The 26,243-nt window shown below is 36.4% G+C and overlaps 1 long non-coding RNA gene across 1 annotated transcript in view; it reads left to right on the top strand.

Moving 5' to 3' along the window:
* The window catches only part of LOC308640135, a 64,653-nt gene that overhangs the window by 19,953 nt on the left and 18,457 nt on the right, over nt 1–26,243 (top strand). Inside the window, exons 2-3 of the long non-coding RNA XR_014020182.1 lie at nt 7,601–7,673; nt 22,492–22,661. This is a non-coding gene — a long non-coding RNA (uncharacterized lncRNA). The remainder of the gene's footprint in view (nt 1–7,600; nt 7,674–22,491; nt 22,662–26,243) is intronic.

The following is a 26,243-nucleotide window of genomic DNA, read 5'->3' as shown; positions in this document are numbered from 1 at the left end:
TATCTTCATCTTTTGTTTAGTGGATATTGCTTCTCAGTGAAGAGGAAAATACTTGGATATTGTGCTTGCAGAACTCATAGTCTGGATTCTATGGTTACTGAACACTCAGGATTAGTGGTGTTTAATGTAGATATGAATTTGGGTATTATGTGTTTGAAACACATGTAGAGAAATCATGTCAGTCAAAATTCATTAAAAGCTTATTGTTTAGCAAAATTGTACCTCTGCAAACACAAAACATGATAGTTTTGAAGAACCTGAACAAATTTAGAAGAAGAGTAAGTTTTTAAGAGAATCTGAAGCACATACCATCCACAGTTACTATTGGCAAGTGATTTTTATAGATTTTTGGGTACCTTGAATGAGTTCCTGTGTTCTTTTTTAAAATTATTCATTAGTTGTAATCAGTTATACATGACAGAAGAAAATGCTTCAATTCATTGTACACAAATGGAGCAGATGTTGTGTTCTTTTAGAGAAACAACCTTAAAGGGTACTATCATTGTAAGGGAAAAAGATAGTGGAAGGTTTTCAAATGGATGCCCTTTCTATGCTGTAAAAGGTCTTGTATATTATGGCAGAGCTATGGGTGGTTTTATTTGTGATGAGAAATTAAGCTTGTATCTTCTATAAGATATAGTAATTTGCATTCTTTTTTTAAATTTTATTTTATTTTACTTATTTTTTTTAAAGAGAGAGGGAGAGAGAGAATTTTAATACTTTTTTTTTTTTTTTTTAGTATCTCGGTGGATACAACATCTTTGTTTTGTATGTGGTGCTGAGAATCGAAACCGGGCCGCACGCATAACAGGCAATTGCTCTACCTCTTGAGCCACATCTCCAGCCCATAATTTCCATTCTTGGTCCAGTTAGCTGAGTTCAGTAATGAAGAATATGCTCTTACAAAATATTGTCTTTGATACCATCTGTTAGAGAATTTACTTAAAAACTTCCTATTTGTTATGTGTATTTAAAAAATCATTTGGGGTATGTCTTTTCACCCTTTTATATTTCTAAGCCAGAACCACCACTTAGAACTGGCAGACTCCATACTTGCTGTGTGTGGAAGTAATTTTTAATCTTTGTTCTGAGTTCACTTAAGATATGAGAGATACTTGTCATTTTGGAATTCTAAGCTGTTAGTATACAGTTCTTCAGTCATGTTATCATTGAAATTTATTATTTTAACCTTTAATTAGAAGACTCACTGTTCTTGGCTGTCTGTGGCCTGTTTCCATTGCTATTCGTTCATCATGTGATTTAAGTGTTGCTAAACCTTACAAATTATTCCAAAAGAGACATGGAATAACTTTGTAATTTGGTACTGTCCATTCTGCATAAAATCCAGCCCTTTCAACCATGACATCCTGAGACCACATGTACAGTAAACATTTATTTGAATTAATGAATTGCTTCAGGGCAGCTTGCAAACATAGTGTTTTAAGTATTCAGTGTCTGAGCCTTCAGTACTGGTAGTGTAGCTAAACATTCAGACTTCATTTGAAGCCAGTAAACAGACAACTGTGCAATCCAGGGAGATCAATTTGCAATTTGTTACCTTTTATATACAATAATAATTTAGTTTTTTTTTTTTTTTTACGAGAGAGAGTTTTTTTAATATTTATTTTTTAGTTTTTGGTGGATACAACATCTTTATTTTATTTTTATGTTGTGCTGAAGATCAAAGCCACAACCCCGCACATACCAACCTACTGATCTGCTGTCATTATAGGTTAGTTTGTTTATTCTATATTTTTATGTAAATTGAATTATACTACATGTACTCCTGTTTTTTTTTTTTTTTTTTTGGCTTTTTCACTCAGTGTGATTATTTTGAGATTTGTCTCTGTTTCTGATTATATCAGTAGTTTATTCTTTTAAGTGCTCAAAGTATTCCATTATATGGATGTACCTGTTCACCGTTGACGGCCATTTGGGTGTTTCCAGCATTTGGCTCTTAGAACTAAATCCATCTGAACAACTTTATTCCATATCTTTGTGTGTGAAATTAGGCTCTCTTTTCTATTTGGTAAATACCCAGAAGTGATTTGAATAGATCATGTGGTACGGTATTTTTAATTTTTAAAACTGCCAAACTGTTTTCCAAGTTGTTGTTTCCTTTTACATTCCTACCAGCAGTGAATGAGGAATCAGTTGCCCCAAGTCTCTATCTTAAATACTTACTGTGGTAGTCTTTTAAAATTTTATTTCTCTAATAGATACATAGTATTACCTCATTGTAAATGTTTTTTTTAATAGTTGTAGATGTACACAATATCTTTATTTAATTTATTTATTTTTATGCAGTCCTGAGGATTGAACTCAGTGCCTCATATGTGCAAGGCAAGTGCGGTGCCACTGAGTCACAACCCCAGTCCCTCATTGTGATATTGATTTGCAGTTTCCTATTGCCTGATGATGATATTGAGCATATTTTCATGTGCTTATTTGCCATTCCTGGGTAAAGTATCAAATCTTGTATGCTATTATTTTTGGAATATTTCATTTTTTTTATTTATTAAGTTTTAAGTGTTCTTTATATATTCTGGATACAAATTCTTTATCAGAGTTATGATATTTTGTTCCAGTCTGACATGTTTTACATTCCCCTAGCAGTGTCTTTCAAAGAACACATGTTCTTAATTTTGATGAAATTCAATTTACAAGTTGTTCTTTAATGCACTTTTGGTATCATACCTAATAACTCTTTGCCTAACCCCAAGTCACAGAAGTTAGCTTCTGTTTCCTTGAGGAGGTTTATTGTTTTAGGTTTTGTACTTAGGTATATGACCCATTTTGAGTTAATTTCTGTATGTGGTGCAAGGCAGGGGTCAAAATTCATAATTTTTTGTATTTGGGTATTTAGTTCTAGCACCATTTGTTAAAAATGAACATTGTTTCTTTGCTGAATTGCCTTTGTCCCATTGCCAAAATCAGTTTTATGTGTACATGGGTCTATTTTGGCCTCTATTTTGTAGCATGATCTGCTTGTTTATCTTTATATCTGTACCACATTGTCTGAATTAGGTTACCTTTGTAATAGTGATTTTCTTCCAGATTTTTTTCTTTTGCAAAGTTGTTTGGACTGTTCTGGGTCCTTTGCATATGCATTGGAAGTTTATAATCAGCTTACCTGTTTATACAAAACAGCCTGCTGGGATTCTGAGATATTGGATCTATGAATCAACTTGGAGAGAATTGACTTCTTAACATCATTGAGTCTTGCAACATATGAACATGTTATTTCTTCCCATTTGTTTAGATTTTCTTTAATTTCTCTCAGCAATCTTTTAAAGTAGAAGTCTTGCATATCCCTTTCAAATTTGCCTTAAATATTTGACATTTTTGGTGTTATTATAGTATGTTTAAAAAATTCAATATTCAATTTTTCATTACTAGCATAGAACAACAATTCAGTTTTGTATCTAACTCTTGTATCATGCAGCTTTGCCAAACTCACCTTCTAGGGGTAGCTTTTCTGGGTGTATATTTCATTGGATTTTCTATATAGATTATCTAATCATTTAAAATATTGTTTGAATTCTTCCTTTCTCACTTGAATGTCATTTTTTTTTTTTGCCTTATTAAACTAAGCTGAATCTCTGGTATATTGTTGGATAGAAATGATGGGATTGGTAATCCTTGTCTTTTTCCTTATATTAAAAGAAAAACATTCAATCTTTTTTTTTTATTATGTGTGCTGTTAACTGTAGGGTTTTTTTATTATTCCTTTTATCAGAATGAGACTTTTCTATTCCTAAATTTTTTATTGTTGTTGTTTTTGAACTTAGAATGGGTATTGGATTGTTATTATTTGTTTGATAATATAATGATGTGCATTGTGTTTTGAATGGCAAACCAGCTTTGCAATATTAGCTTAAATCTCATTTAGTCATGAGGTATTATTCATTTTATATATTATTATAATTAATTCATTAAAATTTTGCTTGAGAACTGGATGTAGTGGCATACACTTATAATCCCAGCTACTCTGAGTCAGGAGGGTCACAAGTTCAAGGCTAGGTTGGGTAACTCAGTGAAACCCTGTATCAAAATAAAAAGGACTGAGGATGTGGCATTAGCCTAGCCACATTAGAGCATTAGCTTAGCATGTGTGAAGCCCTTTTTACAACCCCCTACCCCCACTCCTACAATTTTTTATAGGATTTTGCACCTGTGTTCATGAAGGATATCAAAACCTCTTGTAATGTCATTGTCTGGCTTTGGTAGCAGGTTAATGCTGGCCTCAGAATAAGTTAAGAAGTATTTCCTCCTCTTCAGTTTTCTTATAGAATTCATATAATATTTTTTTCCCTACATGTTTTTTGGAATTTTCCAATGAAGCTGTCTGGATCTGAAAAAAGTTTTAAGGGAAGATTTTTAAGCTACAAATTCTCTTAAATATAAACCTGTGACTATTCAATTCAAGTTTTCATTGAAGGTGAGTTTGGTGGTATCTTTCTAGAAATTTGTTCTCTTCATTTAGGTTGATGGATTTATTGGCATATGTCCTTTTCATATCTCTACAAACTATGGTGATATCATCTTTTCTTTCCTGATATTAGTGATATGTATATTCTCTCTTTTTTTCCCTCATTAGCCCAACTGGAGGTTTCAACTTTTTTTCTGTCTTCTCAAAGAACCAGTGTTGTTTTTATGTTTTTGTTTTTGTTTTTGTGCTTGGGATCAAGACAGGGCCTTACACATGGTAAGCACACACTGTACTACTGAGTTATACCACAGCCCAAGAACCAGCATTTAATTAGTTTATTTTTCTCTATTTTTTCTGTTGTTTATTTATTGATCTTTCTGCTCTTTCTTCATTACTACTTTTTCTCATTTACTCTCTGCATGTGATTTAATTAATTCTTTTGCCATATTTAAAAATTTTTATACATAAAATATGGTTCTTTGAAGATTGTGATTTAAATTGTTTTGTCTCTGAGACATAACGTTATTGAGGCACAGAGAAGTGTGCTGTAGCTCAGTGGTAGAGTGCTTCCCTCACACATATGAGGCACTAGGTTCAATCCTTAGCACCACATAAAAATAAACAAATAAAGATTATAAAAAATAGGGATTAGGAGAAACTAATGTCTGAGGCTCCTTACTTTGTTGAAATCTGTGGAAAAATTCCTGACAGGAAATCCTAAGTGTTACTTTTTTGTCACTTTCTTTTGCTTTTTTTGCAGTGGCAGTGATTGAACTCAGGGATGTTCTGCCACTGAAATACATCCCCAGTCCTTTTTATTTTGGGGCAGGGTCTCAGTTGCTGATGTTGGCCTTGAACTTATTATTCTACTGCCTCTGTCTCCCGAGCAGCTGGGATTATAGACTTGCACATGTGTGCTCAGTTTTCCAGTGTTAGGTTTTTTTTAGATGGACATAATACCTTTAATTACTTTATTTATTTATATGTGGTTCTCAGGATCTACAGGAGAAGAACATGACCCTCTGAGGATTGGAAGGTAAATAAAACTTGTGATTTCAAAGGGATTTTCTGGAATTAGTGAAAGTAGTAAATAAACCACATCTAATAAAAAGTTGGCATAGCACATTTGAAAGGAACCCTGTTCTATGATTTTTAGCTCCAGAATGTGATGTCAATTAGATACTGCCTTTGCCTGATTGAGAGATTTGCATCTTCATGCAACCTTATTTCTGACAAGGGTGACACTGATGTAGCTCAGTGGTAGACTAGCTAATCTAAATAATCTATTTATTTATATTACTACATTTCAACATGTAGTAATATAAATAAATAGGCCCAACATGTTGACCCCATGCTTTATTTTACAAGAAAGTTCTGACTTAACTGCACAGGGTATGTTACATTTCTTAACAAACTGTTATCTACAGAAAAAATGCAGTTTCAAAACAATGTTTATAAGACCAATTTAAATTACCCTGAAGTGAAGACTTTTGTGACCCTGCTATAGACCAGATTCTGGAACTCAGAGAAATAAAAATAATTCTTACTAACCATGAAATCTGTGAGAGTTTATGCTTAAGAATTCAATTAGAAATGGTGAACATGAGCCTAATTAACCTAAAGTTGTCATGGCAGAGGATACTTGAGAGTTTAATGTTATCCTGCTGTCAGTCCAAAGTCAAGAAGTGTACCTGGGCAGGACACTTTGGGATCTTTTTTTAGATCTTCAAACAAAAAAAAAATGGATTTCAAGAGAGTCATGCTATTTTCTTTTCAGAGAGAACACACTTTCTTCTGTCAGAGTGTCACCCTGTTCCTCCTTCACATCACTTCTAATAAACTCATCGCCTCCCTGAGATGTATTTTAGTATGTCTGACAATACAAACAATAGTGTTATTTCTTAAGAAATTCACAGGGAAAAGATTGCAAATCAAAGTTCCTGAGAAAAGCTTAACAACTTACACTTAGCCCCTCATTCTAAAGCCACAACTTGTTCAACATACATTCCCTTCACTAACAAAGCCTTCTTTGCCCTACACAGGAATTATGATGAAAATAGGAAACACATAGTTAATACTAATAGTAAATGAGTTGAAGTCCCCACCTAGTCTGAGTCAGTGACACCTGTGCAGCAGATCTCTCCTGTCATTAGTAGACAAACAACTTAGCAAGGAGGGAATGTGTCTAGAAGTGCTCTGTGGGTCTTTCTAAGGACAAAGGTGATACATAATCTCAGTGAGGTTCTTAGTGCCTTGCCATTCCTGAGGCTGGCTTTGAACTCACTGTCCTCCTGCCTCAGCCTCTCCAGTTACTAGCATTACAGGCATGCACCCCTGCATGTGGTAGATCCCAAGGGTTTGATCAACAAAAACAGAGCAGCCAAAAACCAGTCTTTGTGTCCTTATTTGATTCTGATCTGTATGCAACTTACTGTCACTCAAACAGTAGGCCTACTAAATTAGACAGACACTCAGTGTAGATAGGTGAATTGAGTTAGGTTGAATCTAGGAAGCCAATTTTGAGTGAATCTGGGAATTTAGAGACGGTCCCCTGAGGGATATTATCAGGAACCTGCCCCTGCTCCAACCTGTTGCCATGGTAACCTGTCCCAGGTTTTCCCCTCCCTACAGGGAGCTATAAGATTGTAAATGTGTCCTTTTCTACTCCATCTTGCCCTTCCCCTTCAGCCCACCTATTTCCCAACTTTAGGCCATCCCACCAAGCCTTTCTGAGCCTAGGCAGTACTCAGGCAGAAGTAAGATTAAGGGAGGAAAGGCAGGAGAACAAAGGAAGCCTAGGACATATAAAAAGGGCAGAACACCTTGCTTCTTAGGATACCCAGATACCAGCTATGGCCCCCTTCTCCCTTGTGGGAGAAGTCTGTGTTACCCTTTTCTAAATAAACTCTGCTTCATATGCTTCCCTCAGCATGCTTCTCTAATGTTCAAACTTCAACATGTGGAAAAGTAAGACTTGTCACCAGAAACCAGTGGTATCTCTACCAGGCTGAATTTGGAGGAAGTTCCTGAAGCCCTTTCCAATCTGTCTCTTGGGTGAGAACTGTCCAATCAAGAAACAGTCAGTGATGAGGGGGCAGACTTCCACAGTCTTCTGTTCCTTTTGTTTTTGGAGCCTGCCATTCACTGAATCCATTTCTTTGCTTCCAGGTTTCTGTGCTACACTGGAGCTGAAAAAAATATGTATATGTGGAACACTAAGCATACTGAAAGCCAGAAAATGGTAAGTGTGTGTTCTTATTTTGAGACTGGGTAGGGAGTGAAAGGGTAAAGTTTCTAAGCTGGAAAGCTTGAATTAAAATGTAAAAGATTATGTATTAAGTTCCTCTGTTACACCCAGATTCCTGAGATATTTAAGACAACGCCCTACTGGCCATTCAGCCTAGGGCCCTGTGCAGTTTGTCACAGAGCCCGAACCAATCAGTTTGAATGTGTACCCAGTTTAGAAGTGACCAATCACCCCTGCCCAGCCTGTTCCCGCCAATGAATGGACTAATCATGTATCAGAGTTGTTGTTCAATTTTCCCGCGCCTCATGATGATTTGTTCTGATGTATGCAAAGCCCCCCACCCTCTCCAGAAAGTGTACTTAAGCTCTGCTTGACCTCTGCTCTGGGCTCTGGGCTGCTCTCCCTTCTTGAGTGAGCACAGAGTCCCAGCGCGCTGGAAGGGATCCAATAAATCCCCCTTGCCATTGCATGAAGCTAGTCTCGTGGTCTCTTTCTCCGACATTTTGCCGGATCCTTACATTTGGTGCGTTGGCCGGGAACTGCGCACCGCCAAACAGGGAGACCCAACGAACAGCTTCGGGGGTAAGTAAGGCGCCTTTTTCTCTCTCTTTCTCTCTTTCTCTCTCTCTCTCTCTTCCCTCCTTCTTCTCTCAGGTGCGATCGCTCAGGTTTGGTCTCTGGTGGCTCAATGGTGGGCGTAAGTCCCCAGAGGGCATAATCTCTCAGAGCCTCGGGTGGGGTTGGCAGTGTGTGTGTGTGTGTGGCTGTCAGTGGAGAGCGTAAGCTTCCCCTGGCGGTGACTGGCAGACGTGCCTCAGGAGTCACAGGTCACACCCCCAAGGGACGCTTTGGGGGACTCGGGGGGACGGAGGTGCTCCCCATCAAATAGAGGGGCGGATGAACCCTCGTCGGTGTATTTTGCTGCCAACCCGTCTGGTTTTGCCGGCAACTCTTTCTGTTGAACTCACTGTCTGTCTTTAATTTTTGCTTCTGAATTTGTGTTAAACGTTTACTGTGTGTCCGCATTTGCGTCACGTTTGTGTTGTCTCCCTGCGCTTCAGAGTGGCCCACCCTCGGAGTTGAATGGCCCCCAGGAGAGTCCCTCCCATTTCAGCCAGGGCCGCATGGCCATCCAGATCATGGTGATCTAACCTTTCAGGACCTCTGCGAATCTCCTCCTGTATGGGTGGGGTCTGCGCAGTCCACTGGGAGGATTCCACCCGGCGGTATGGCGGATCTGTCCTGTCCCTGTCCCACCTGTCCTCTCTGCCCCCTGGCCGTCTCCCCTCCCGGGAGGGGAGAGGGGTGCTCCAGCGGGTGCGGTGGATGGGCAGACGGAATCGGGGGTGAGGTCGGTGGGGGACTGCCCCTCCAACCCCTCCTCTGCCGGCAACCGGCTGCCACTGGGCGTATTTCCACCACAGTGGGGTGGGTGGGGTTGGAGTAGGAGCCCGCAGGGGACTGCATCCCCCCCCCCTCCGTCCAGCTGGCGAGCAGAAAAAAAAGCGGCTTGGGGGCACCCGGCCCTCTCCCTCCCTTGTGGGGGTAGAAGGGACCGGGTCCCCAAACCCCCCCCCCCCAGTGTTACAGCCCTCCCCTCCCTGGCTGCAGTGATCACCAAATCCCGGGGCAAAAGAAGCCAACGGGTCTTTCTAGAGTCGGGCTGCTTGGAAATACAGCCCAAGGCCCGATGATAAATTCCATCTAAGGCTAAATACTGAGACTAGGGAAGCGATGTTTTCGGCTTGAATGCAAATAGAGATGCCTGCTGGGGATTTAACAACTTTGACATCTTGCTTTGACTTTTCTCAAAGCCCTGTCCTTGTTATTAAATTTGTGTTAATTGGCTTTAGAGATGGGAACCAAATTTTCAGTCACAAATTTGAGTCTCCACTCAGCTTTCTTGGGGAAGCCTAGCACTCGAAACAACTGCAAGCAGAGGATGAGCATTTTGGGAGATGGCTACTAAAAGGTGAGGAAAAAAAATGCCGAGTGCCTAAGGTCAAACCAAACTGGAGGAGCTAATTCTGTGGGTGGGAGATAAGACTAAGGGACTCCCAGCAGCTGCCAGAGCCATTTTGCTTTGGGGAACTCCCTTCTCTTATCTGCACTTAAGGATTACTCCACCTTTGTTTACTTAAAAAAAAAAGGGGACACTGAATGCAGTAAAGCCAGTCACACTGAGACCCTTGATTTTATACTTATAGTTGCCCCTACGTGAAAACATCTGGTCCACTCGTGGGAAAGTCTATGGTGCCACTGATGGGAGTCATAATTAAATGAAAGTTCAAAACTTGGAGGGATATATTCTTATCTGGTTGTCTGATTGTTTCTTAAAGATAAACTAGGTTATATGTGTGTCTAAAAAAATAATTTCTTTATTGTAACAATCTGGTATCTGAATGGGTTTCTAAAGCATTGCACTATCTTGCAGTTAAAAGTTGGGTTTAAGCAATTGTTTAGTTTGATTTCAGATAGTTCTAAAGAGTTTCAATTTTGAACTGGGTAGCCTAAGGAGATTTCTCTAGGTATACAGTGCATTGATTTGGGCAAGGATAGTAAATTATGATTTGGTATCTGTTTCTCTGTGTGTAAGATTTAGGAAAAAAACATGTTAAATTAAAATGTTGGTCTGGCTTATTGAAATGACATTAATTAGCAATAGTCTTGGGAATTTTTAAAAGCTTAATTTCAGATATGCATGGTAGTGTGTGGTTCTTTCTAAAATTTTTTAGGCAAATTTAATGTAACTTAATACTACTTTAGAAACTTCAGAACAAAGAAAGTGGCTTAATGATCCTGAAGGAACTTCTTCTGATGGTGGCTTTTGTATTATCAAGAAAGATCCTATTTTCAGTTTTGTGTGAGCAAGTTTTTCTAGTGTAGGAAGATATAAAAGATGAAATTTTGTAAATTGTATCTTAAACTTTTACCATATCTTCAACATCCAAACCTGGAAATAGGACTTATGGTTAAAATGCCTTAGACATGAAGTTTCTGCTCAAAATTCCAGTTTTCCCAGCTCCTTCCAGACCTCAGCCAGGACTTAAATTGATATGCAAAAAGAAGAAGCCTGGAGCACTCAGTAGGAGACAGATCTGAGGCCCAAGGAAAAAAAAAAAAGTAAAGGTTGTCTTTTACCTGAACTCAAACTAGATTAAACCAAAGAGTAAATTGTATGGCATTTACTAATTACTGGCCAGTCAATTTTTTCTAGGACTTTTGCCTTTTCTTAGATTCTATGTTTTTTTTTTAGCTCATGATTTTTATACTACAGACAAGTTAATGTTTTTCTGATAAGTTCTATTTTTTGATCAACTGGAGTTTTTTTTTTTTTTTTTAAAACATTGCAATGGAGATTGCATCTGCGAACAACTACGAGGCCTTTATTATTCTTGTGTGCACACTCTTGTTATGTGTTGTATGTCAGTATGTCTGTATGTGTGTATGTCCATATATCCTGCAGTGATATGACAATTAACAGATGAGGAGCACTCATAAAAAAATTAAAAATGGATCCAAATATCTTTGATTCACGTGATTCAAATGGCTCAATTTAAATTTGGTAAATAGATAAAAAAAAGGAGGTCTTAAATTCTTAAATTAAGCTTATAAGTTTTTCTAGGTGTTCAAAAAGGCCCTAATAAAATGTTAAATCTGCTTAAATTAAAAAGTTTACAAGTATTGTTTCAAGATGTGAACAGAAGGAGGTTAACAGATAGAAAAGAGAAACTAGAAGGTTCTAGGTATGGATTTAATAGAGGGAAAATGTGTTTCTGGATAAGAGAGTCTATGTGATTAAGTAATTAAGAGGGTTTAAGTAAGTGATAAAAAAGGTCTGTGCAAGTTGGTTATAAGTAAGTTTTTGAGCAAGTAATCTTAAAGAAATTAAGCAGCTGGTTAAACAAGTGCTGTTGTTTTAGAGAATTGTGCTGTTATTTCTTTAAAAGCCAAACTTGGTTAGCATAAAATCATCAATGTAATTGTGATGTTACTAATGTGTTCATATCTTCCACGTATACAAGTCTGTAAGGTAGAAGCTTTACAAGCTGGTGTTCTAAAGTTGTATGGTAATTTTAGGTTCAAAGAAAAAAAACATGTTGGAGATTCAATTATATCATTTGTGTTCTATAACTGGACTTGTTATCAGTAAGATATGTAAAGTTCTATGAGACACAATTTAAATGTATTTTTAAGTTAATGAGAGCCTAATCTGGGTGAAATTTTTATTGTAATACACAGAAATACTTTGCTACTTTCCAACAGAAGGTTAGAAGCTTCCAGCCTTCCTTTAATTCATGTTTTAGATTTGATATTATGTTGTGTTAGCTAATATTCATGTAAACTTGAGCAACAATTTATATAGGCTTTGTAAAATGATGTCTAAAAAAAAAGATCAGCTTTAGAACTATAGTATTTAAGATTTATGAAGAGCCCCACCTTACTTGAGATAAGGCTCTATGTCCCAACTCACTGCATGTGAAAGTGACTATGAAAGAAGTAGGCCAGATTTCAGTGCATTTAAAGTTGTGCCCAAAAGTTGGTTTTTGTCACGATTGCCAGGATACCAAACAGGGGATGTACTCTGCCAAAATTCTAGGTAGCTATTACATAGACTAAATATGTTTTTACCCTAGTTAGTTTTGTTTTGTAGTTTGCCTATAGATGGTTTAAGAATTGCCTGTTAATGTTTTAAAGAGGTACTGCTTTAAGAACTCACAACCTGGGTTAATTTAAGATAATGAGTTATAGGGAGTTGCCACCTACAGGATAGAGAGATAGACATTAAAGTTCAGTACTCTTAATATAAGGCTGTTAACTTATTTCCTAGATGTTTAAGATTAAGTTTTAAAAATAAAAATTTGGCTCTTGCCCTCTGAGTCAGTCTGAATCAGGGAATAGGGAACTGAGCAAAGGGCTCTGCAACTCTAGGCCACATAACTTCCCCAGCAGGGAGATTAATGAGACCAGTGGAGGGCAGAAGGCCAATCAGTGCATTTGCTGTAAAGAGGAGGGTCATCAGAGAAGGGAGACATCCCTGATGCTTCTGAGGGAAGCCACATGGTCAAGCAAGGCCTGGACCCATCCTAGCGCAAATGGCACTAGCAGAACTAAGAAGCTGCTGTGAAGTTCCCGAGGACTCCCAAGAGACTCAGCTGACTGTTAACAATAGGTAGAAACATAAGTCAGTTTGACTTGCTTCATCTTAAAAACACTTAGCAAAGACAGTCAAAGCCAAAGCACAGCTGTTCCTGGACATCTTAAATGATAATAATAGTTAAATGTAACTTCCATAAATAAGTAGACTGGAGGCTACAAAAGAGATTCTTAGACAGAAATGCCTGATAACTGTCAAAGGGACTGCTAGAGTAGTTTTAGTCTAAGGCCTTTATTTCTAACCAACGCAGGTAGGCTTGATGTTTCCTAGTATGGTTATCCAGCCCTGAGTAGCAGAATTAAAAGATTTCTCTATTAGACACAGAGGTCATACTAGCAAAGGATTTTGAAGGATCAGATGGCATTAGATTATTAGACTATATCTTAAGGGAAAAGACATCTGTAACCCTAAATGTTGTGTTGACATCCCTGACATTTCTGACAATGTGACAAAATATCCTTAAAGATTTACATGCTCAGATGGAAGCCATGTCCTCAGCAACTTTGTTGTGAAAACAATATCTTAGCTCCTAGTTCCTGGTACTGCCTTATTGGAAAACATTGTTAATCTTTGTCTTGGTCATTATACTCATTGGCATATTCCTATGCTGTGGCATTTATTACTGCATCAATATGGTTCTAGTACTAATGAGTTCTTGTTTCTCTTATAGACCACCTATCACTCGAATGGCCCTCCAGCCTATTACTTCTCAATTGGACTTTTAGCATGGACCACTCGATAGACCCGATATTTTTAAGGGGGACTCCAAACTGCTTGCCCCACACCGTCCCTTTTCAGCCTGAAGAAGCCAGAGAGATCCTCTTCGTCCCCCTTCCTCACAGCAGTAAGGAGTTCCCAAATTAGAGGGGGGAATGAAGCCAGATTTAAAGTTAGGTAGTCAGTGTAGTTAGAAAAATCGGGGTCTAATACCGAGTGAAATCTAAAATGGAGGCCATGCTAAAAATGATTCCAGGAAACACAGGACAACCCATGGTAATCAGAAGGCAATATGCTCCACCGACAGAAATGAAAAATGAGACTCCCCAATAATTATGATTCATTACTTTTAAGATTAAAAGTAGTCAGAAAAAGGAGTGGGGAATGAAAGGGTAAAGTTTCTAAGCTGGAAAGCTTGAATTAAAATGTAAAAGATTAGGTATTAAGTTCCTCTGTTACACCCAGATTCCTGAGATAGTTAAGACAACGCCCTACTGGCCATTCAGCCTAGGGCCCTGTGCAGTTTGTCACAGAGCCCGAACCAATCAGTTTGAATGTGTACCCAGTTTAGAAGTGACCAATCACCCCTGCCCAGCCTGTTCCCGCCAATGAATGGACTAATCATGTATCAGAGTTGTTGTTCAATTTTCCCGTGCCTCATGATGATTTGTTCTGATGTATGCAAAGCCCCCCACCCTCTCCAGAAAGTGTACTTAAGCTCTGCTTGACCTCTGCTCTGGGCTCTGGGCTGCTCTCCCTTCTTGAGTGAGCACAGAGTCCCAGCGTGCTGGAACGGATCCAATAAATCCCCCTTGCCATTGCATGAAGCTAGTCTCGTGGTCTCTTTCTCCGATGTTTTGCCGGACCCTTACAGGGAGGCTGTTTGAAGCCAGTGGGATTGGCAATGGTGGCTGGAAACTCCTCATAATTGTCTCCAGACTCTGGTGGCTAGAGGATCTCTCCTTTTCAGCTTAGCCTTTAGTTTTCTCTGACTAGTGTAGTGGAGCTTAGATTAGCATTTTAGACCTCAAGTCTTTTGTTCCATAATTGTATGGTGTTTTCAGGGCCTTCCTGAATTCCTATGTGGACATCTGTGTGCCATTAGCTCAGCATGTCCCCAGAATGTGTGGTGAAGACTGGGATAATCATCAGAAGAGGACCCCAACCTTCATTAGTTGTGTTGTAAGGGCCCGGCGGAGCATAGGAGAAAGAGACCACACAAGAGACTGACTTCATGCAATTGGCAAGGGGGATTTATTAATTCAGCATGCTGAGGTTCCAGGCTCACTCAGGAAGATAGAGCAGCCCAGAGCCCCGAGCAGAGGTCAAGCAGAGCTTAAGTACACTTTTTGGGGAAGGCAGGGGGCTTTGCATACATCAGAACAAATCATCATGAGGCGCAGGAAAATTGAACAACAACTCTGAGACATGATTAGCACATTCATTGGTGGGAACAGGTTGGGAAGGGGTGATTGGTCACTTCTAAGGGGGTACACATTCAAACTGATTGGTTTGGGCCCTGTGACAAACTGCACAGGGCCCTAGGCTAAATGGCCAGTAGGGCCTTGTCTTAACTATCTCAGGAATTTCAGGTTTTGGGTGTAGCCAAGGAACTTAACAATACCTAGTCTTTTACATTTTAATTCAGACTTTGCAGCTTAGAAACTTTACAATGCCCTGTCTTTTACATTTTAATTCAGGCTTTGCAATTTAGAAGCTTTACAATGCCCAGTCTTTTACACTTTAACTCAGGCTTTTGCAGCTTAGAATCAGCTTAGAAATTTTACCTTTACAGTGTTCCTGTGTGAGAGAAGCTGTGGCTTTTTTAGGGACCCCTGTTCTTCTTCCTCCTACGTTTTTATTTTTGTTGTTTATATTTTTGTGTACTTTAGACCATGAATTATTTCCCTGGGTGTTTATCTACTGACCCACATTCTCAACCTTTTTCTATATATTTATGTAGAGACAAAGTCTCACTGAGTTTCTTAGAACCTCACTAAGTTGCTCAAATTGGTTTTGAACTCAACATCCTCATTCCTCCTGAGCTTTCTAAATGTAGACTAAGAAGTATCTCAAATCCAGAATGGTTATCTGATAGTTTAGCTATTTATAGGTCTGAGGTTAAATCCCAAATTTCCAGCTCCCTTCAGATTCTCAAAGGCAGGGTTCTTACACAACTTGATTGAGAAAAAATAAAATAAAATAGATAGTAAAATTAACAGGCAACTGTATCATGGACATCTTATTTAACCACACCTGAATGTTAATGGATAGATATGTTAATGAGCACCATTAAGGCCTATTCAAATTAAAAAAAAAAAACACTTGAGACTCACTTATGGGAATACCTTCAATCAAATTCTTTTTCCTTGGGGTGAACCCAGTTGGAAGTCACTGGAAAAAGGATGGGATACATTAAGGACAAACTTAAGCCTAGTTGGTAATAAAAATGCCTTTTTCAATACTCATTTTAAATAGATATTAACCAAAGCTTTGCCAATAACTATATTTAAACTTCGAAACTGACACACAAAAAAAATGGGTTCTTCTGCTAACATGCCCTTTCCCACATATTGGGAGGTGTATTTTTTCTTGCTAAAATAAATCCTATTCTTTTTACTACTACCTTCCTTGAGTGTCCATAGATTTTATTCTTCAAAACTTGTGAGACAAGATCCCAGAGAAAATTGGTTAAATGGGAAATTTAACTCTCAAAACTTCTGTTTCAACATAATTATGTTTTCCCATATTTTGTTTTAAAGGCATGCTTTGTTTGTATTTTTTTCTCCAAGAACTCGATGACTGTTTTAAAAAAATTTGCTTTTTCCTTGTGAGACTTTCAAATAAGAAAAAAAAGCAGGAAAAAATTAGATGACATTAAAAATAATGACTTTTTTCTTAATAAAATAATATAGTCAATCTGTCCCAGTCACCAGGGGTAAAATTGCGACATATGCAGTCAAGGAGAGAAATAAAAAATGTCCAAATGCTTCTGCCCCTTTTAATGCTTTATTCACTCAAATTGCTCAAAGCAATTATACTCTATAGGTTCATACTGAAGAAAATAACAATCCTGAACGCTAGGCACTGTAATAGAGATAATCCATTCACAGTAAAAGAAAAAATAAAGGTTGATTAATTTACTGCTAAGAAGTCTAGATTAATTTTAGACACTGCAAATTAACTTAATCATGACAGGCTAGTTACAGACATTCCCTCTGTGTACTAAGTTTAAATGTCAGAACAAAATTCTTAAGCCTTAGGCTTTTAGTCCAGCAGATGCACACTCACTCAGACCATGGTGACCAGGTCCAGAACCAAGGCAGGTTTCTCCTGGCTTGGAGTGGACAACAGGTTGAGGAGAGAACCTATGGAGAAGTTGTGGCTTTAACCAAAATTCAGATGAAGTGGTAGAGTTTGAGAGATGCGAAAATCATGCAGAGGATCAGAAGAACAATGACAAGTGATGGGATGTCAGGTCCTCATGAGGTTCTTCAGCTTGAGTGCATGCTGGTTTCTGATGGCTAAATTCCTGCTCATTAGCTCTATTATTTATACTAAATTTGGGGGCTTTTAACCTCTCTTTCAATTCTTCTTAGCTATCATGGGATTTCTCCATGACATCATTAACCCTGGGGTTAGAAACTTCTGGTCTTGTGGTCTCCACTCTGATTTTCTTCTCTTTCTCTCTTATCAGGCAAGCATAGCCTGCCAGATATTTCACTCTGTTTATCAAGTTAAGGGGAAGTAACTTTTTTTAGGCCATACTGGAGGACTCTGTGTGTGCCTGGTGCCACTGCATGTTTCTAACTGGAGTTTTTAAAATGGAGTTGTTTAAGCTCAGGGCTAAGGCCATCCTCACAGTCCCAATTAAAGACTTTTAAAAAATGTAATGGGACCTTAGTTGAGGTTTTTCCCTCCATATATGTAAGACCACTTTATTAAAATGACCTGTAGAAGCATTCCAAACATTTCCAGGAAACATCTTTGTCCTAGTGTGGAGGAAAATAAAGATGGGACCGGACTTGATTTAAACTATAAGGAAGTTTAATCACAAAGGCTATAGTACATAGTGAATCTGAACAGCAAAAGTCATGTGAGAAACCTGGTACATTTAAAAAAAATAGTTATCAATGGACTTTTATTTTACTTATTGATATGTGGATCTGAGGATCCAACCCAGTGCCTCACCCATGCTAGGCAAGCATTCTGTTACTCCAGCCCTAATCTGATACATTTTTAATAACCTGTTTTACATAGACATTAACCAGTAGCCTTAACACTTTTTCAATATCTGTTTGGTTTGAATTAATAACCCACAAATCAGTGAAGCAAAGAATCTAATTTTATCTCCAACTGTGGTTTCAGATATCACAGTGTCTGAGTTAAGATTCCCCTTTGAAGACTTAACTGTGTTGTGTTCTCTTTCCAACGCCCCATATTTGCCCAATCCTCAGTTTTAGAACAGTCTGACATAAGGTGTCCACAGATATCAATGTCTCTTAGCCTATTTAGAAAATATTATTATCTGAGTCTTGTCTTCTAGAGATCAGTTTGAACTCTAAGTGTGTAGCATCTAAGGGGAGTAGTTCAATGCTGTGAAGCTGGAAGAAATCTTTTGATATTCCTTTCATCTAAAAGGATGTTTTTTTTTGGGAGGTGCATACCAGGAATTAAACTCAGAGGCACTCCACAACTTAGGCTCATCCCCAGCCCTATTTTACATTTTTTTTTGGAAAGAGTTGCTTAGTGCCTTACCATTGCTGAGGCTGCTTTGAACTCTCCATTCTCTGCCTCAAACTCCCAAGCCCCTGGGATTAGAGGGATTTCCCACCATGCCTGACTGGCATTTCATTTTTTTATTAGATACTGTGAATAAAGCTACAATTAAAATGGAATTGCAGTTATTTCTTTGAGAAAAGTTTTCCAATTCATTTAGATGTATGCCCAGAAATATTATTACTGGATTGTATGGCACTTTTTTGCCAGATTTATTATTATTATTTTTATTTATTGAGTCACTATAGATTAACCCATGGGCACTTTTTCACTGTTCTATACACCAACCTGTACCCCTTTTTTGAGACAGCATCTCACTCATTTGGTTACAACCTTGCCAAATTGCTGAGACTGGTCTTGAACTTGAGATTCTCCCTTCTTATACTCCTGAGCCACTGGAGCATAGGCATGTGCAGCCTTGCTTTGCTACCCAAAATTATTATTAGTGGATTATATGTCATTTTTATCTTGAGGTTTGGAAGGACCTTAACACTTTTTTCAAAAAAATATATTTATTAATTTTTAAATTTTCACTAATATTTTTACATGTATATGTACACTGGCATAATTGTAATCTTTCAGAAATTGTTCACCTTACTTGGTTTGGCACTGGGAGATAAACCCAGGAGTGCTAACAACAGAGCCACATCCCCAGTCTTTTTTATGTTTTATTTTGAAACAATGTGGAGAAAACAGGAGCCACTTCAATGAAACTATAAATGTGTCTGATCCCAAGAAAGCAATTTTTTCAAACTATACCATTTATTTCATTTTGAATGTACCTCCTCTTTTCACCTATTTTTCTGGTTTCAACAGCATGGACAAATATATCTGTAGCCTTATGCTATCATATAACTACATATTATCAGGATCAGAAACAGTATTTTATAATGGCTTTGCTACTGTTTGAGGAGTATCATATATATTAAATAAACACTTTACACAAAATATAATAGCAATTTATTTTCTTTCTCTAATTTAAGAGAAATTGTTTCTTGTCCTCATCAATACTGTGAAATATTTTTGGCATCAGATGTTAGCTTGCATTTTTATACTTTGTTAAGATGTTAAGAGGTTTTAATTTTTGAACATTTCTCCTACCATAAGTGTCATTTTCTTTTTTATTAAATATTCTTAACATTTATGAGAGCTCATGAGTTCTCCCACTTCTCTTTATACCTTTTCTTAAAATTATGTTATTATTTAGTTGTGGCTGGACATAATACCCTTATGTTGCTTATTTATTGTTATGTGGTGTTGAGGATAGAGCCAAGGGCCTCACATGTGCCAGGTGAGTGATCTGCTACTGATCCAGAACTCCAGACCATCTTTGTACAACTTAATGAAAAAAAAAGTTTATGTATTAATGTTGCCCAATTTATATTTTTTAACATATTTATGTAACTTTCTAAAAATAAATAACTGCTCTGTTATGTGGTTCTTGAGATTTAAACCAAAGTTGCCATTACACTCATCAACAACCCCAGGTATTTTTTAAAAATCTTATATAGAGACAGGTTGTTGGCAAGTGGTGAAGGTAACCTTGAAATTTTAAGCTTTCTGTCTTAGTCTTCCAAACAGATGGCATTAGAGGCCAGTACTATGATATTTTCAATATAAATCCCTTTTATTCATGCTGGTCATTGAATGCAGGGGCAACTGACAAATGAATCACATTGCCAGGATTATTTTATATATTATGTAGTGACAGGGTCTCACTGAGCTTTTTAGTGACTCTTTTTATTGTGGCTGGCATTGAACTCACAATCCTCCTGCCTCAGTCTTCAGAGTTTTGGAATTGCAGGCATGTGCCACCACATCTAGCATAAATTCCTTGTTACAGTAACTTTTGACAGATATATATGGGTTATTGAATCTAGGGATGACATACCCTTAAGCCACAGCTATATACCCAGGCCATTCAATATTTTATTTCTAGGCAGAAACTTCCTCATGGTGGTCATGGCCTTCCTGTGTTTATGAGGCTTTCCTTGAACTTTTGGTTCTTCAACCTCTACCTCCCAAGTCATTGAGATTATTTGTATAATACCATCCACAGCTCTATTTTATTTTTATATTGAAGTATATAATACTTCTGAAAATGAGTTTCTTCTGGTATTAAGAAAGAATATAATATAGTTTTCCCAAAAATAATTTCTTGTCCCAATGATTTTTTTGGAAAGAATGTCATATTTCTATTTCTGCAAAACACTTCAAACTTTCTCTAAATTTCAAGTTTCTCATTGTTTGTTTTGTTTTTTGTTTTCATTGTCTTTTTCTTAATAAAGGTTCTGTGTTACTTACACACATCTATTTATTCATATTATTATAAGGTATCTAATTATTTCTATAAGTTCATATTGAACAACAATGTGTGGTAAAATCCATCTGTTGTTCAGTGATGTACTCCAAGTAAATATAATATGTAACCTGAACATTTGGCAATACAAAATTCTAGATGTCAGTATTCACTGTTACATATAAAAAATAAATAAGATAAATTTAAAAAAAAAGTTTAAAAAGTTTAGAGTTCATTTCTTATAATGCATACCTATTATTAAATGAGGCATATTTGGTACAGGTACATATATATTACTATTATGTACAATTAATATTTTATTGCTACATCTCTAATTAATCATATCCCTTTTAATTTAATTTGTCTTCTGGAAGCACCGATACATGACACTCTATGCAGATGTACATTTTTTGTGGCATGAAATTTTTGCTTTTGCTAGTATGTTCTGCCCTTTACTCTCCTTTTTATGAAATTGTCATTTCAAAATTATTCATTCTCCTGAATTTTAGACCTTTTATTTTAACTAGTGGAGTCTGTAGATTTTCTTTTTATCCTCAGCTTTAGGTGCATCCCACTATATAACGTTTTAAAGTTGTGTAATTGACCTCTAATATTCTGTAAAATTTACCCCCCAATTCTGAGCACTCTGGACTATTGATGTCTGAATGAAAAAAATATCAAAATTATTCACGCAAAAAGCAGTAAATGGATGGATCAGAATGTAAGACTGGTGGATGCTAAGTATGTAGGTGACTTTTTTTTTTTTAAGTACTGGTTGAGGGGCTGGGCTCAGCTCCAGATTTCTGACCTATCACATAAGAGGCCCTGTGTTTGATCATCAGCACCACATAAAAATAAATAAATAAATAAAATAAAGATATTTTGTCCAACTACAACTGAATATAAAGACATTAAAATTGTGGAATATATGGGGGTAGGGAGAAAAAGATCAATAAAAAAAAATTGAGCAGCAGAAGGGTTCAGATGCAACAAGTCTATAATGGCATCATGAGGTTAGAGGGATAGTGTTCTTGGAAGCAGAAATAAAATTTGGGAAGAAAGAAAAAGGTAACTGTTGCACTATTCCCAAGAGAGAGAGAGAGCCAGTTGAGTGTGTTCTGTTTTTAACTCTTCCCATTTATAAGTGGAATTGAAAGTTCATTAGGTATGCCTCAGTAAGTAGTAGAACAGCATATCGAAGTACCTTTACACTTTTTCAAGGCTACAAGCTCTCTTTTACAATTGCAGTCACATTAAATCTTTGTGCTTTTTAGTTATTCATTCATTCATTCACTTATTTATTTGTTTCTTTATTTACTCACTTTTTCTTGTCATTATTTTTACATTACTAGTGATTATATAATGGCATAAATATCCTGAATGTTAATTTCTCTAATATTGGTTTATGTGTTTATGTATATACTTATTATTTGAACAATTTCCCCCTTGCCAAGCTTGATTTATATTAGATCTTAATCTTGTTTTATAAATACTTGATAAAAACACATTATTTTAAACAGCTTAAGGATCTGTCTCCTGAGCATAATTCCAATCACAAACTAAAGTGGGCACCTGGGTCAATTAAAAGCTGTGTCAAATCTTTTCTTTGTTCCTATTTACATTTTACAATAGGACTCCTCTCTCACTTGTATATGTTTGAGAACATACTAATTTCTGAATGCAGCATTTATAAATAGAGATGAGTTTTAATCAAAAAAAAACACTATTGTTTTTAAATTGATTAAATCCTTGACCCTGAAAGTTTCACTGATTACCCCCCCCACCTCTCTCTCTCTCTCTCTCTCTCTCTCTCTCTCTCTCTCTCTCTCTCTCTCTCTCTCTCTCTCTTCATATTACAGATTGAACCCAGGAATGCTTTTCTGCTAAGAAACATCCTCAGCCCTTTATAAAATATTTTATATAGAAAAGGGGTTTTGTGGAGTTTCTTAGAGCCTCACTGTTGCTGAGGATGGCTGACTTTGAACTAGTGATCTTTCACCCACAACCTCAGAAGACTCCAGAATTACAGGCATGCACCACTGCACACAGCTTTTGATACTGTCTTTAAAATAATCAGTCACAACTCTAATAATTGAAATAGCATTTACATCACTCTTTTCTAATGCAGTAATATATTACCATCTAAAATATTTTTTGAAACAAATTTATTAGATGACTACTATTTTATTCCCAGAGTTTATTCTGTTACCTCTTTAGGATTGATAAATGGTCTTCTTTCTCTTCTTCCTTCTTCTTAGATACATGTGGTCTCTTGTTATCAAATGGGTCTATGATAAGTGTGTTGAAAATTATGATTCTAAACCTATCATGAATCCCAACATTTCCAAGAGTATTGAGAGCAGAAAAAGAACAATATTCATAACTAATGAATCACTTTCAGTGGAAGGATAGTACCAGTGTCCAAGGTGGAATGCAATAAAGATTCTTCAGTGGTAAGGTGGTGTCAAGGGTAAATTCAGTGTGCATGAGTTGTATGTACAAGGTAATGATGACACCTAAAAGATGAAGAAAGTAGTAATTGAGGTTATTCAGAACTCTATAATTGTGGGGAATAATAATAAAAATTTAATAATAATAGATATTGTTATATCCCTTTGGGTATGCCTCTTTCCTCTGCTGTTTATCTGAATTTGATTCTCTCAAATAAGCTTAGGTGGGTAAAGTGCTTTCTGAATTTTTGTTTTCAGGATTTTGTCAGCTAAGTCTTGTAATGCCCAGTCCTGAACTCACTTTTGTTGCTTTTTTACAACTTATTCTCATCTGCAGAGGCACAAACCCACTTTACTCACTTTGTTCAATGAACTGACTTTTTTCTATCTTTGCAAACAATGTTTGGAATAGTCAGTCTATAGGAGGGTCTTCCATATTATATAATATGGTTCTCAGACCCTGTGGGAATTGAGGGTAGTTCCCTGCTGTTTTCCTATCATCTTCCCTGTGAGAAGGCTTATCTCTCTTTTGTATTCCACCAACTGAGAAGAGAAGTATTTGTGGTCACAAGCTAAAGAACACTAGAAGCTATAAGATTTGAGAAAATGCAAGTAATAATTTTCTCTTAGAGTTTTATAGGAAGTATGGCTATTTCATCAATTTGATAAAAATTTATATACTCACAGTCATTCACACTGTGAAAGTCTTGTATTTAAATAATCCATAATTGTAAGAAATAATTTCTGGTTATTTCATTCCAATAAGTGACTTAATTTTTTTAGCCATATTAAAAATCAGAAATTACTGAAAATTAAATCTATGTATTCAAATTTCCACAATAATAATGTGATCAGAATTAAGTAGGAATTAAGATAACATTGAACAAAGTTACTATAAAACATGATTGAAACTTCCCTGCCTTTTCTGAGTGTAAGAAACAGGTTGATAAAGCAACATTAAATTTCTGAATACTATGTAAGTTTATTTGTGATTCATTTTTCAATACTAGTTTGCAGTGCTGAGGATATAGCTCAGTTGGTAGAGTGCTTGCCTTGCATGCATGAGGCCCTGGGTTCAATCCCCTAGCACACACAAGATAGAGAGAGAGAGAGAGAGAGGGAGAGAGAGAGAGAGAGAGAAAGAAATACCTGTTTCTTTGTGATGTAACTTATTGGTGTTCTTTGCTAAACCATTCTCTTCATGTTAGATACTCACATATTCTCTTTGCTTTTAGTTACTTCTGATAACTTCTGCTTTAACTATTATTTTCTTATGAACCTATTAAGGACTCATTTTATTATTTGGAACTAAAAAAAAACTGATTTTCACAAAAGGAGGTTTTCTACTGTTATATATATACTCTGATCATTCCAGTTGTATATTTTGGAGATTGGCTGTTTTATTTCCAGCTTTTTAACCTACTCAATTTAAATTTGGTCAATTTGTTGGCTAGTTTCCTATCATTTGTTTCATCAAGTGAATGTAGTTTGATCAATTTTATGGTCCCATTCTCTACTTTTCTACCTCATTGATATTGGTTTCTTTAAAGTTTCCCATCAAAGTCTCTGATTGGTGGTGGGGATAACTAGAAACTAAACTCAGGGCTACTGGAGTACTGAGCCTCATACACAGACCTATTTTGTATTTGATTTAGTGGAGGGCCTCACAGATTTGCTTAGTGCCTTGTTGCTGAGGATAGCTTTGAAGTTGAAATTCTCCATCCTCAGTCTCTAGAGCTACTGGGATTCTAGGCTTAAGCCACCTTACTCTGCTAGATCTTGCACGTCTTAATTTGATGTCATTTTAAACTTGCAAATACAACTATGTTGCTTTTACAGAAATATATTTCCATTCATTATACAACTATTATTGTGGTAGCAAATTTTTTGGAGGGGTAATATTTCTCTATAATTTTTCTGTTGTACTTACTAAATTAAATATATATCATGTTAATGTCATGTTATTGACAGTTTTTTACAACATTTAATATTTTTGTAGCTATGTAGTAACCAAAAATGAATAAGCTCATATTTCTTCAATCTTATATGACCCCAATGTAGCTAGTTTCAGACATACTTTTTACTGTTTGTACTCAAATTTGTCATTTTATGATGAGTAGGCCAATGACAAAATTTAGTTTCATTCAAAAAATAAATATTTAATTTTATTTATTCAGGTTATCATCACATCTGATAAGCCCATAAAGAAAATAGTAGTGTGACTACTTCATAGGTGATTGTGAGTTGTTTTAGTAATTAATATGTTACCACAATGTGTCCATTAAAAACAGCTCATAATTTACTCAGTGTACATTCATTAAAATATAATATTTTGAGAGACCTTTAGCATGACAGCATGAAGATATTCATGAAAGGTTAGCCCAGCAGAACTAGTGAACAGGAAAAAAAAATTCAACTATTTATAATTGCTGGTCCAGAAAAGTAGCTCAAGAAAGTAGACACGTAAAGGTACAAACAAAAGTATAAAAGGCAATAGAAATACACATTTTCTACTTTCTTAATGGATATTGAAAGCAACATATAAAACTGCATATTTAGAATATATGTCCCTAGTTCCTCAAAAACTCTAACCTGAAAAATAAAAACAAAATCAAAAAAACCTCTCACTATGTGGTAAGCATTCTTAGTATTCTTCTTTATATTGTTTGACACATATTTTGAGGTTTCTAAAGAAAAATATGTAAAAAATAGAGAGTGTCTTTAGACTGAAGTGTTTAACTTTTTTTTTTTTTTTATCACCCACACACATACATTTGGCTGGGTACAAAAATCCTTGTTTAATTCTACTAATTTGCACTTTTTTTTTTTTCAGAGTGCAACCAAAAGTTTCAGGATGTGTATCTTCTAGTCTGGCATGTATTTAGTGCCACATTAGTTATTCACCAATGGAAATCAGTCCTCAAAAGGCACTGATTAATTAATTAATTAATTTTTAATTTTACTGTGGAATTGACTTAAGTAAATGTATGGCTCTTTATTTTATTCTTTTTATTTTGGTTCTTATTTGTACTGGGGATCAAATCTAGCAGTGCTCTATAATTGAGCAAAATCGTCTCTTCCTTAGTTGCCCAATTAGTTTTGTACTTTCATTAGTATCAGGAATTAAACGTAGAGGAACTTAACCACTGAGCTACTTGAAA

This window comes from Spermophilus citellus (genome assembly GCF_964194105.1).
Source record: "Spermophilus citellus genome assembly, contig: SCAFFOLD_338, whole genome shotgun sequence".
Classification (NCBI taxonomy): Eukaryota; Metazoa; Chordata; class Mammalia; order Rodentia; family Sciuridae; genus Spermophilus; species Spermophilus citellus.
This window is presented reverse-complemented; position numbering and strand designations above follow the sequence as displayed.